The sequence below is a fragment of the Labrus mixtus genome, chromosome 12 (genome assembly GCF_963584025.1).
Source record: "Labrus mixtus chromosome 12, fLabMix1.1, whole genome shotgun sequence".
NCBI classification, from domain to species: domain Eukaryota; kingdom Metazoa; phylum Chordata; class Actinopteri; order Labriformes; family Labridae; genus Labrus; species Labrus mixtus.
The window spans coordinates 16,358,251-16,370,239 of NC_083623.1; the positions used below are offsets into that span (position 1 = coordinate 16,358,251).

General features: G+C 38.1%; 1 long non-coding RNA gene across 1 annotated transcript; it reads left to right on the plus strand.

Moving 5' to 3' along the window:
• Window positions 1-25: 25 nt before the first annotated feature.
• LOC132985124 (uncharacterized) lies at window positions 26-6,265 on the plus strand. Its single transcript, XR_009675022.1, has 2 exons — window positions 26-1,836; window positions 3,628-6,265. It is a non-coding gene; the product is annotated as an uncharacterized LOC132985124 (long non-coding RNA).
• Window positions 6,266-11,989: the final 5,724 nt, after the last annotated feature.

Sequence of the window (11,989 nt, forward strand, 5' to 3'; positions counted from 1 at the left end):
AAAAAACTACACTTGTTGTGTAAAAACTCATTCTGTAACATTGCTGCGATGAGACTTAAACAAACAAAGGTCATGGTTAGTGTCACCACAGCCTGTAGAGATGTGGGAACTAGGCCAATGCAACTCTCGACACAGTCTGTGACCTGTTTGTGGCTTTTCTCAAGTAATATAGCAACAAGTAAGGTTTACTTTCCAAATCGTTTTTTTTTTTGTTGCAATGTCGAAGGAAGCACGCGAAATCCTGGAGGCATTTATAAAGAGAGTTGCACTTAGTTGCTCAGATAAGTTAAAAAGGAAATATTTGAGTCAAGAATAGTTAAATAGCTTAGTGAGAGAAGTTCAAACCTTGGTTCCCTTTTAACCAACACACAGTTAGGAAATGAAAGTGTGGAAATCATACCACCCAGAAATGGTTAATGCTAACAGGAAAGGTGTTTGGGTTTTAATGACTGTTTTCCAGACTGTAACACAAGTCAACAAAAAGGTATAAGAAAAGTCAGAAAGAACTAGCATTGGCTGCACAAAGACAAAGAGGTTGGGTAGTTTAAGCGTCTTCTCCTCAGGGACTGATGCATGAACAAGTGCCAACACACACGCGCGCACACACACACACACACACACACACACACACAAACAAACACAGTCACTGTTCAGTCATTACACCGAGGCAGCCTTTGAATTACCACAGTGCTGTCTCCTTTCTTTCACGAGTGTGATTCTGTGAGTGAGGTAATTGCTGCCTGCCTGTGCAACCAAATGTTAGGACACACATTCCTGCAAGAATCTGTGTTTGTGTGTGTGAGGTGCAGTAATTGTGTGTGTGTGTGTGTGTGTGTGTGTGTGTGTGTGTGTGTGTGTGTGTGTGTGTGTGTGTGTGTGGGAGTGAGCATCCCCCTTGGTGTTTTTTTTTGTTCGCTGCACCCTGCTGTTTCTCAGGCCTCTGGGCACACGTCTAATTCAACTGTTGCTTCTTAAATCCATACGCCTGTTAGCGCGCGGCGGTAGCAGCGCGATGAATATTAATACTGAAGACAAAGGCCAAACTCTCAGGGTAAAAGCATGCAGGCTGTTTGCTTCAAAGATCAATTATTATTCAACTATTCATCAGCACAATACATGCTTTTGTAGCTTTGGGAGTTGTGTGCATATTCAGCTATTCCCTCTTTCTCCATGCAATGAATCACTTTGATACTTTTGAACCGGTTTTCTCCTTCCCCTCTCTAACGAGCCTGTGTTGTTTTTGGTGAATTTATTGTCTCTCTCTTTATACCTCTATATTTGAAACAAACACCCCTCCGTCTTTTATTTCTTTACCCTGCTCCCTCTCTTTCATTTCCTCATCCATCAGATGATTGGGGTATTATTATCTTCTTCCCACTAATCGCCTTACTTCTGCATCTCTTTCTCCATCTAATGATTGTTACTATTTGATCTATCCCTGCTCTCTCTCTCTCTTTCACATTATTCCTCCCACTCCCTGCCCGCCTCCCAGTCTCCCTCTCTGCCACAGTTTTTTCATCTGATCCCATTTCTTTTTCTCCTCTCTATGTTCCTCCTTATTGATCCAACAAACGTAGGGTTGTGTTACCGTATTTGGGTTCATTTGATCGTTTCATTTACCTTATAGAAAGATCCTGTGAAAGGTTTTTCTTCTATGTTGAGTGGCTACAAGATATCTGCCTCCTAAAGCTTGTTTCATGATATTCTAGTCCATTTCTGTATGATAAAACTTGAAAATATCAAACGAAGAAGCTCATGGTTTTCTTCTCTAACTGAATCTCTTGTCTCTTCTCTCCCCCCTCTGTTCTCCTTCTTCATGAACCAAAGTTTCTGATGGTAAGTATCTATTTTACTCGCTCACTGACTGTTAGAATTCATGTGATATAAATATAGAAACGTCAGGCTTTACTAAATTTAACACTGCTGTTCAGTAAGCTGAAAAAGATAAGTTTGAACTAAGCACATTTCCCAGGCTTTAAGAATAATAATAGTTAAATAAACATTTGGGACTTTCCCACGATCTCTAGGCTGGTAAAAGGTTACAACAAATGTTTGGTATGTTCAGAAAAAATCGTAATCTCTCAAGCTTTAGAGTTCAATCATGATGGCAGATTCAAACCCATAGCTGCTGCGATGAGCACTGTAGCCTCTGTATATGGGACACGCGACATAACCGCTAGGCTATTAGCCCCCCCATTTTTACAGTTTTAAGGGATTTCTCAAATGTGGTTGTGGATTAAAAGATATAAATTTTATGTTATCTTAACTTGTTATAGGAGACCCCAAGTGTTTCTTATTGTACATATTGTTGTTTATGTTGTTGGGTCTGACAACCCTGTATCGTAAAGGCCAGTAAGGTCTTTTAAATTATTTCCATTTTCATAAAATATCTGCTTCACAAATTTTCAAAGAGAATTTAACCCTAATGTTTAAAGCCACATTTGCTTGGTAGAAAACCATTTGTTGCTCAGTTTCTTGGCATGTCTCCCCAAACAGATATGTGTATGAATGCAGAATCTGTAGGGACAGGATTTTGATATCTGAAGCAATCTGGGGTATTTATAGTCTGCTTCAAAATGAGTATTATTGACAAAAAGGATTTGAGCTGGCTTTTAAAGAGGATTGCATGCAGGAAAAAAATAAATGTGTGGGGCACAAAAGAGGGGGGACACATAGGGCACAATGCAATCTTTGAAGCTACAGGCAAAGCATTTTACTAGCTTAACAACTGTTGTTTTTTTTAGAGATTACCCTTAAGTCAAATTCTAACCCATAACCCATGTTTCTACAAACTGACAAAAAAATGCCAACACAAGAAAGAACAAGTCTTGGCCCAGAAATATATTTCATCAGATTAACAGTCGCCTCCAGAGGCTTAACTATGGTCAGACATGCTGATGGGTTCTAGCATCACTTCACTTCTGACCTGCCACCAACTGTTGATCCTTGAGACAGAGTCAAACCATCAGCAGTACCTAAATGCATGTTCAAGGAACACTGTGTCAATAGATGCTAACCAAACTTGGAGTGAACCTTAAAAACATTGCTCAATTACGGACTTCAGCCCATACATTTTATAAACTAGAGGTTGAGCTTATTAGAACAGATTACCCTTTGACATTTAAGTTACTCCATCATCTGCATAAAATGACGCCAAAACTCTGATGATCCTTACCAGACAAATAACTGTGTGCTTTGTGATCATGTGACCCAATTAGCATTGTGTTTTGATAAATCTTGGCTCATACCTAAGTGACGTTTCTATTCCATTTATGAAGTAATAAAAGTTTTCAGTATGTTCACAGCTATAATGCTGATGGCTCATGTCATCTGGTCCTCTAGAAAAACTGGGATAATTTCTAATCTTTGCCAGCCATATCTTAGTTGGTACTGTAGCTCCTGATGCTGCAGCTTAGCTCCTTTATGGTTGTTGCTAAACTCTTTACTTTTGGTGATGTAAATAAAATGAAGCAATTAGCATCTAAAGCTCAGCATAAATGTTGATAAATATTATTAAATCCCCGTTATGTGGGGGGATCACAGATTTTACAAGTGTTCCTTCTACTAGCATAAATCCTCTCTTTTCTTCATCTCCACCTTTCCACTACCCCCTCCCCTCTTCTCCAGGCTATAGAGACCAGGGTTTTCCTCAGGATGTTTGAGTCACTCACATGTTTGCGGATCAACTCATTCTAACAGTTTAACCTTCCTGACGCCTGATGGGGACAGAGAGAGGCAAAGACATGAAAATGATTAACCACATGGAGAAACGAGGAAGAAAAGATCAGCTGACAGAGAAATCCTCTGATTGAAGATGCTGGTTGGCGGATACCTAGCCAAATTAAGATTTGAAGCCGAAGAAACAGTAGGAGGAAAGAGAGACTAAACCTGTACAGTTGACTATAATACATGGATAAAATAACAAGTGTTTGGTATTTTGTTGAGTAAATTTACTTTTTTTTTCCATTGGTCGTATAAAAAGACTACATGTTTTCTACATGTCAGTATAGAGCTGAAGAAGAAAGGACAATATCATCTGAGACAATGTGGATATTGCTTTATATTCGTCATATTGCTTTGTGGCTTTTGCAGCAAACCTTGTACATACAGTAGAGGGCTGCACTGTAAATCAGTGATACGTTATCAGGCTTACAACAGTTTTTACAGAACTGGTTTAACCAGAGTATCCATGGCCCTTGAATTAGCTGCCTGGTGCAGCTGCAGCGTATTTCAGTGTCAAAATATGTTCCGACCAGAAGTAAACAACTCTTTACGTTCTGGTACTCGGACAAGTTTCAACAGATGATCTTTAGTTGTGTTCAGGCTATTGTCAGGGTGAAGGGTTGGTAAAACTTTGGAATTCAGTTATTAACAACCAATGAAGTTTTAGTCAGTTGATATTTATTTCATATTAATCAGGACAAATTGTTAATAAATATTCATATACTAAGTATTTATATGGACACATTCCATGTACTTTTGCAGAACCAAAATAAATGTTCACAATTATCTTAAATATCTAATTTCAGTTTCCTATAAGGGCAAAATTCGAATCTATGGTTATATTACATATGTCAAATAATAATATTAACATTTGATAACCTTTAATTATTAACAAATGTGTATTTTAGACCTGCCCTGCACATGGTCATTTATTATTCTATTAATCTATATAAAGGATTTTTCCAGTAAAACTTTGTTCTAGCAACCCAATCCATATTATACATAGTAAGTTCCATATTTAACAAGACATGGTCATTTTCCATTAAATCACCAGCACAAAATATAGGAACCAACTTTGGACCAATTAAATCTGAAGCATCTGTTCAAACCATAAATAGCTTGGGTGCCTAATGTTCTGTATTGTAAATGATTACAAAGTTATCTGCAACTTATTCATCAGTTTATGGATAAAAGTGCTGCCTGTTTCTATGACTTCAGTATTTTAGCCGTTTCCGACAGTATTAAAATGACTCACGCCTCCTGATGAGAAATGGATTTGAGGTTTCACACCTCTTAAATGTGTAAATCAGTGTCAAAGGGATATTACACATTATTATCTAATCAACAGTACCCACTCAGGGGGAAGCATAGTTAGCACAGAGTCTGTCACATCATGACAGAGATACAGTTACAGTAAAGTTGGTGACACTATTTTTGTTGTTTGAGTAGATTTTAATATTCAAATAAGAACTTGTTAGGTTGTAGAGTTTACTTTTTTGTGTGTCCATTATTAATGTGTGGGTGTTTTAAATAGTGATGGATATGGATATATTGTATTGTCGCAGTGTTACTATGTAAGAGGGTTTGTTGGTACAACAGCATTGGCACAGTTGATCCAAACAAAGCCTTGACTTTCCTTTGATACCACAGCAGATATCTAATGAACAGTAACATCGGATTGGAGTAACAAAAGTCAAAGAGCCTTAATCAAAAGGAAATAAACCAGCTAGCCTTAGACACTACACAAATGGGCAATGATGTATTAAACAGACATACCTGCAAGTTTGCTTGAAGTAAGTGCTCAGCTGAACAAACCGGCTGAGAGTACACCTCAAATAGAAACACAGATTTTTTTTCTCTCTTCTAAGAGATACATTTATTAACAGTGAATTCCTACTACTGGTTGTGCCTCTACATAAATCAAAGTGCATAATTCAAGATGTGCTTTAACTGTCTTCTGCATTTTCTTCGAGTTGTCTTCATTATCTTAGCCAAATGCCTTTAATAAGAGTGTTGCTGTATTTTGGTGGATGATGTTTTCTACGTTTAGATTGTGTTAGTGTTTTAGAGAAAGATAGATGACGATGACAATGATGATTTCCATACATGTGATGATGTTTTTGCCTTAAAAATGACCACGGGTTTTTGTAGCAGTCGTACTGAAGTTTTTTTTTCTTTTTTTGTTTGTTTGTTTGGATGTGATGTATAGGTCTTAAACAATTGTTGTTTATTGTAATCAAACTTTCAGCCCTTAACACTGATTCTGCTGTAAGTTTAAGGGGACATATACAAGTTGTTGTATATTTTTTTTTGTTTATTGTGGTGGTGTATTATATTTGTGAATGTAGGAGGAGCATACTGCAGTTGTAATGTACTGTAAATGTACAGTTTTCTGCATGTATAGCTCTGATGTGAATTCACTGTATACACTCTCACACAAACTGAGATTATAGCATAGTTCTGTGACTCTGCAATAATAGTTTTATTTTAAGCCGTTTGAGATCACTGATGAATTCTTGCAATTAAAAAGATTTGGTTCTAATCCCCGGTTCCTGGTTCATGGCTTACTTGAAACAATATAACCAGCTGGTTGAGGGATTTTCCCCCTGAGCCACAAAGACATGAGCAGATTGTGTTCCCGTTTAAAATGAGAAAAGTTCTAGTCAATGTTTTGTACTGCCAAACCACAGAGCATTGCTTATCTTTTATATCCAACACATACACATACCTGTCACAATATGGCTAAAGGACTTGCTACAGACCAACATAAGAAAAGTGTCAATACTGTGGTGGCTGTGATATGATTGACCTTTATTACTTTCCTCTAAATTCACTATATGGAAGGTTTTTTATTGGACTATTTTCACATAACTTCTCAGTGATGGAGAGGATCAGAACCACCCTGAGGTCCAGACATCCTGAGGTTATGACTGCACGTGGAAAAGTGGAGGAAGCACGCCAAAAATTATATCAGGATCAGACTTCTAACCTGAGAGAAATCCAAAATGGCTTCAGGGAAAGGAGAGACACAGTAACCCAGCCTTGAGGAGAATCATCAAAGATGTGAAAAAGAATAACCCGAAAGCAGTCCAGTGCTTTATTTATTTCAAAAGGTATTTGACTAGATACACAGGGGTGTAATGATAACGACACACAAGGCCTGGTTTTCCTCTCAACCTTCTTCAGGCCATAGGGCGCGTGTACACAGGTATTAGAGCAAGGGTTGTGTCCCAAAATGGCATAAGTAAGGTGTTAGACATCCATCAAGGGGACACATTTTCCCCCTTGCCCTTCATTTGTATAAAACAAAGACAATCCAAAAGATTCCCTGCAGTGGTTCTCCTCCTGACAGACCTAGACTTTGCAGACGACATCAGCATGCTATCTGACCATGTGGAGCAAGTGCAAGAACCTCTGTAGCGGAGTGGAGTCTTAGGCTTAATGCTGAAAAAAACTGAGTTTGTCAGCTACAAATCCCCCCCAGGCAACACGTCTTTGAGGACAACAGGAGGTACTGCGATGGTGTGGAAGTCAAACCTCCCACGACACACAAAGCTCAGGTTTTTCTCTGCAACTGAGGAGTCAGTTCTCATTTATGGATGTGAATGCTGAACCCTGAAGCCCACCCTGCAGAAGACACTGGATGGATGCTACACAAGAATGTTGCATATAGTGCTGATTATCAAGCCAGTAAATTGGTGCTGTGGGAGTATGGAAGCAAATAAGAGACATAGTGTAGGTGTATGTTTGGAACACTGAGCTATGGTTTGGGACCCCGGGTCGTCATATGTTATGAGATAAAGAGGAAGACCCATTAACTTTGGCTATTTGCTTGAGTGGGGACCTTGGTTATATTAGTGTGACACAACCAACAAACCCTACGCAGGTTAAGAGTGATTTTACCAGAAACGCGATTTAGCAGAACGCAGAAAGCACTGGTGATTTAGACAGATGCATGGAGGATCGAGATGACTGGAAATGTTGCAGGAGGGCTCGTGTGAGGACGGCCAAATGGATTCATTTCTCATTCAAAATCTTGAGTCATTTAGCATGGAGACCACTTCATTGCTTTTAAGGCACAGTTGCACCATTTCCAGCCATGCTAGCGTGGAAGGCAATGCCAATTTGTTTGCCAACCAATTGAGTCAAACCATAGACTGTATGTTACAATGGATAAAGTAACAACCAAGTAACAGAGTGAAGCTAAAATATTTAGACTGGCTGCATTATAGTGAATACGCCCAACCTCCTCCATGTTAACAGATAGGATATGGTTCAAATTATAAAGCCGAAAATACGTGTCCAATACATTTTTTGTGAGAGAAAACGTAGCTAGAACTAACAATACAGTAACTACACTAACTTTCCATGACCTTCAGCATCTGCTCCAAACTGACACATAAATCTGTTCTGCTGTAAACTGTTCCGCATACAGTTTCTCCAGTGTTTTATTCATAAGTTTTGGTTAGCGGAAGTGGCGTGGCATCAATTACGCAAGACGGAGGCGGAGACATGCTGTCCATACTACTATAAGGTCATACTGAAAAATCTCACCTGGGCACACTGACAATTACTTTTTCGATGCCTTGATCAGTTCAAAAATCAAGGTCAAAATGATTACATTTCCATTAGCTTGATGTTGTGAATACAGCTATTGTTACCAATTTTAGTCAGTGGTTGGGAAAAATCCTTTCACTCGAGTACCAGGATGTTTTATTGACCTATTTTTTTCTGGGATCAATAATGGTTACGTCATATGGGTTTACAGCCGATGTGATCGAAGGTAGATAACTAAAATACCAGTCAATGCATTTTCAATCAGAAGCCCATAGTCTTTCATTCAGGTTATTTATTAAAGCTTTAGGTCGATCAACCCCAATCAGTCTCTCTGAACCTCTGATAAATGAAGAAAGATTTATTAACAGGGAGATCAGCGGTCTGTTGTTCCATCCAAACTGAATGAATATCACCAGAGAACAGCTGCTGTCATGAACGTATTTGTTCTTGTTGTTTCGCAATATTAAATCAGCACCAAAAAAAAACGTGTTAAAATATTAGATACGAGGTTCTTCTCGGATGGTGATTCAATGCATTTCAATGCATGACTGTGCCTTTCTGTGTAAAAGGTTAAATGTTGGGGCAAAGTTGTTTCGGCGCCATGGAAGTATTATAATATTATATATAATAATAAAAAACAAACGTAGGTTTATATGACACTAATATTGTTAAAGTGGAAAGTCATGTCATAAGTAAAGAAAAAAAAAGTTGTAATTTGAATGTATTATCGAATATTGTCAACACGTTAATTATAAGTTTGTATAGAGCAGACTTTAGGATTTGGCAACATTGTAAGTACAGACCGGTACAGTCTTGCAAACGTCAAGTAATCCGCTTGAATAAACAATAAAAAATACAGCACAGAAAAGAAGAGAAAACAGCATCCCTACCTATTTGAAGTTAGTTGATGTTTATCTCTCCAGCTCCCGGGCAGCTCTTTCACTGGCACTAAGCTGACACTTGAAACGCTAAATCCAAAATTGCTAACATCAGAACGCCAGAAATGTTTTCATATAGTCACCTTTGACCTATGGCCAGTACAGGTGAACGCCAATCATTAATTACGTCATTACGTCATTACGTAAGTGAAGCAGCCAAAAAATGCAACTGGTGATCGTCGAGTCGTTGATTAAAATAAATAAATCTGACAGACACATTTTTGTATTTCATAGAAAGAAAATATAATATCATTATTAAGTTATAAACTATAATGATAAATGGTTGTACAAATCAAATGTATGCACAGTGCAAAGACATTTACAGCTTCCGGTGTCACTAATTGCATCAACACCATGACCCATTTCATCCACGATAAAAGCATTCATTTTCTAATAAGAAAATGTTTTTTCAATTCGAACACCATCAGACAATGCAAAGATCACTTCACGATAACACGTTTTTGCCGGTTCAATTTCCCGAGAAAATATAGATCATTTGTCGAGGCCAATGGCCTACAGGCACAATTCAAGGTGTGTGTGGATCTGTAGTTGGTTATATACAATGATAACATTTAGTAAAAAAAAACATCTCAGGTTCAACTATTTCTGTTATTTTGTTGAGGGTTATGCAGTGATTGATTCTATTCTAATAACCTTACATGTTAAGAAGTGCACTTTTTGTGTGCCTCACACTCGCAAGCACACCTGTGTAAAATGAGTATCCACAGCAAGAATAAAAACAGTCTTATTAATCATCCTTACAGGGATGATGGTGATCAGAGTAAGTAACACTCCAGAAGTATCCTTTTGACAGTGCCTTTAAGCACTGAGGCCAGACTTGCTGTCTCTCACCAAATAAGGATTTGTCACTGCTTTCTCTCTGACCAGACAAGCAGGAGCATAACCTCCCCCTTAACACTCCCACTGTCACCTCCATTATGTAAACACAACCAGAGGTGAGTTTTTCCATCTCAGCCCTGCAGGGTGCAACGTCAAAACACATTCAAGGCCTTCGAGATGTAACACAACGGCAACACTGGTTAGATGCCCGAGATTAAATGCATTGTTTTTAATATCTTGGGTCCTGACATCATGGTTAAAATATTCTGTGGTCTGTCTATGTTTCTCTCCAGGAGACGAATGTTGAGGCTAAAATCCAGTATTAGAAAATGCCCTCTGGGAAATCAGCAGATGGTATTTGGAAGAAATTCTTGTCGTTGCATGAATCTCTTGGCTTGCTTATGCTTCCTTAAAACTTAAATATGAGCTTATTCATACTCATATATAGTTTTCCCATGAAATGAGTGTACATCTGAAGTCACAAGGCTCTGTTTGGCTTGCACATGCCTATCATGCAGCAATATCAATATCAGATATGATTCTGCCTTCACCTAATGATCATTGTTGCTCTGTGTAATCCATCATCACTCCAATTTCTCCCACCTCTGCAAACGAGATCATGTTTATTAAAGTATGATTAAACATCTTTCAGCAGAAGCAGCTTAATGACTTTCACATAATTGTCTGGATTAAGACTTTTTATGTTTTGTTTTGTAAGTAGGGTTATGGTAGAATTTAAAGTTTGTTTGAGATGACCTATAGCAACTGAAGTGAAACACAACACCACCACCTGCTGGAAACTGATATGAACTACAACCGGCTACAAGTTTTGACACTTACATGTTCAATAGAAAAAGTGTAAATGTTGTATTTTTTAGGGAAAGACACAAAATGTTGATATAACTTCTTGCTTCATTTTTTGCATGATTAATTTGTTCATTTTTTTAGTTTGTTTTTCTGCCAGCTCCCACATTGCTGGCCAAGACATTTCCATATAAGGAAGACAACTTCTCCAGCAGCAGAAACATCTTTTTCTGTTTCACTGGGGAGCTGCAGACCTTAAAAAAATAAGTTTTAAATCAATAAGAATAACACACAAAACCACAAGGAGCCACATGACAAGTATAGATCAAACATTTACTCTTTTTCATCCATTATCTTCATGACAACTTTCAGTAAAGAATGCATTTCAGTTAGAAAATTTAAACCATCTCTTCCCCAAGTCTTTATATGAAATATAAACATTTCTAGCTCAAAATCTCCCACGTAACCACAGGCACCTTGTTTTTGTGTAATTTTTCTTGGTTTTTTCAGCTTCACACCAGACACCAGTTAAACTGTATTCACGCAGCAGAGCAGGGAGGACTTTCACAGGCCAGACCAGCCAGGTGATGTGAGGATGAGGTGTGGAGAGATCATGCATCCACGTGTGGAAGCCAGGTGAGCCCACGAGCTGAGATTTTGTGCAAAATCAGGATGAGCTTCTTCCACCCTTGTAGTTCATTAACATTCATGGTTAAGATCAGGGCCAGTGTGTATGTAGGCTGTTCTCTGACCATCTCTCAGACCCCATCTTCTTACAGTGAGCAAAGTGGATCCACAAGGATTTATATCTATATTAAACAATCTCCCACTAAAAGTTGAATAAAGGAAAATCATGCTTCGGTGCGGAAAATTTGCATCTGAATTAGGTCTGAGAGAATATACATTTCAGAACTACAATATTTTTTGTAATACTCATGAGCCGACTCTGAAGACAAATCTTCTGATCGTATAGGCAGGATCATCTACAGCAGCAACATAACACACCTAGATCTTGATTGTCATGTTAACAGTCTTTTGAAAAGGGTTGATTATTTATATTATCAATATATTATTATAAAAAAGACACCCTATCCATAGATTTGACACTAAAATGCAAAAGCTATAAA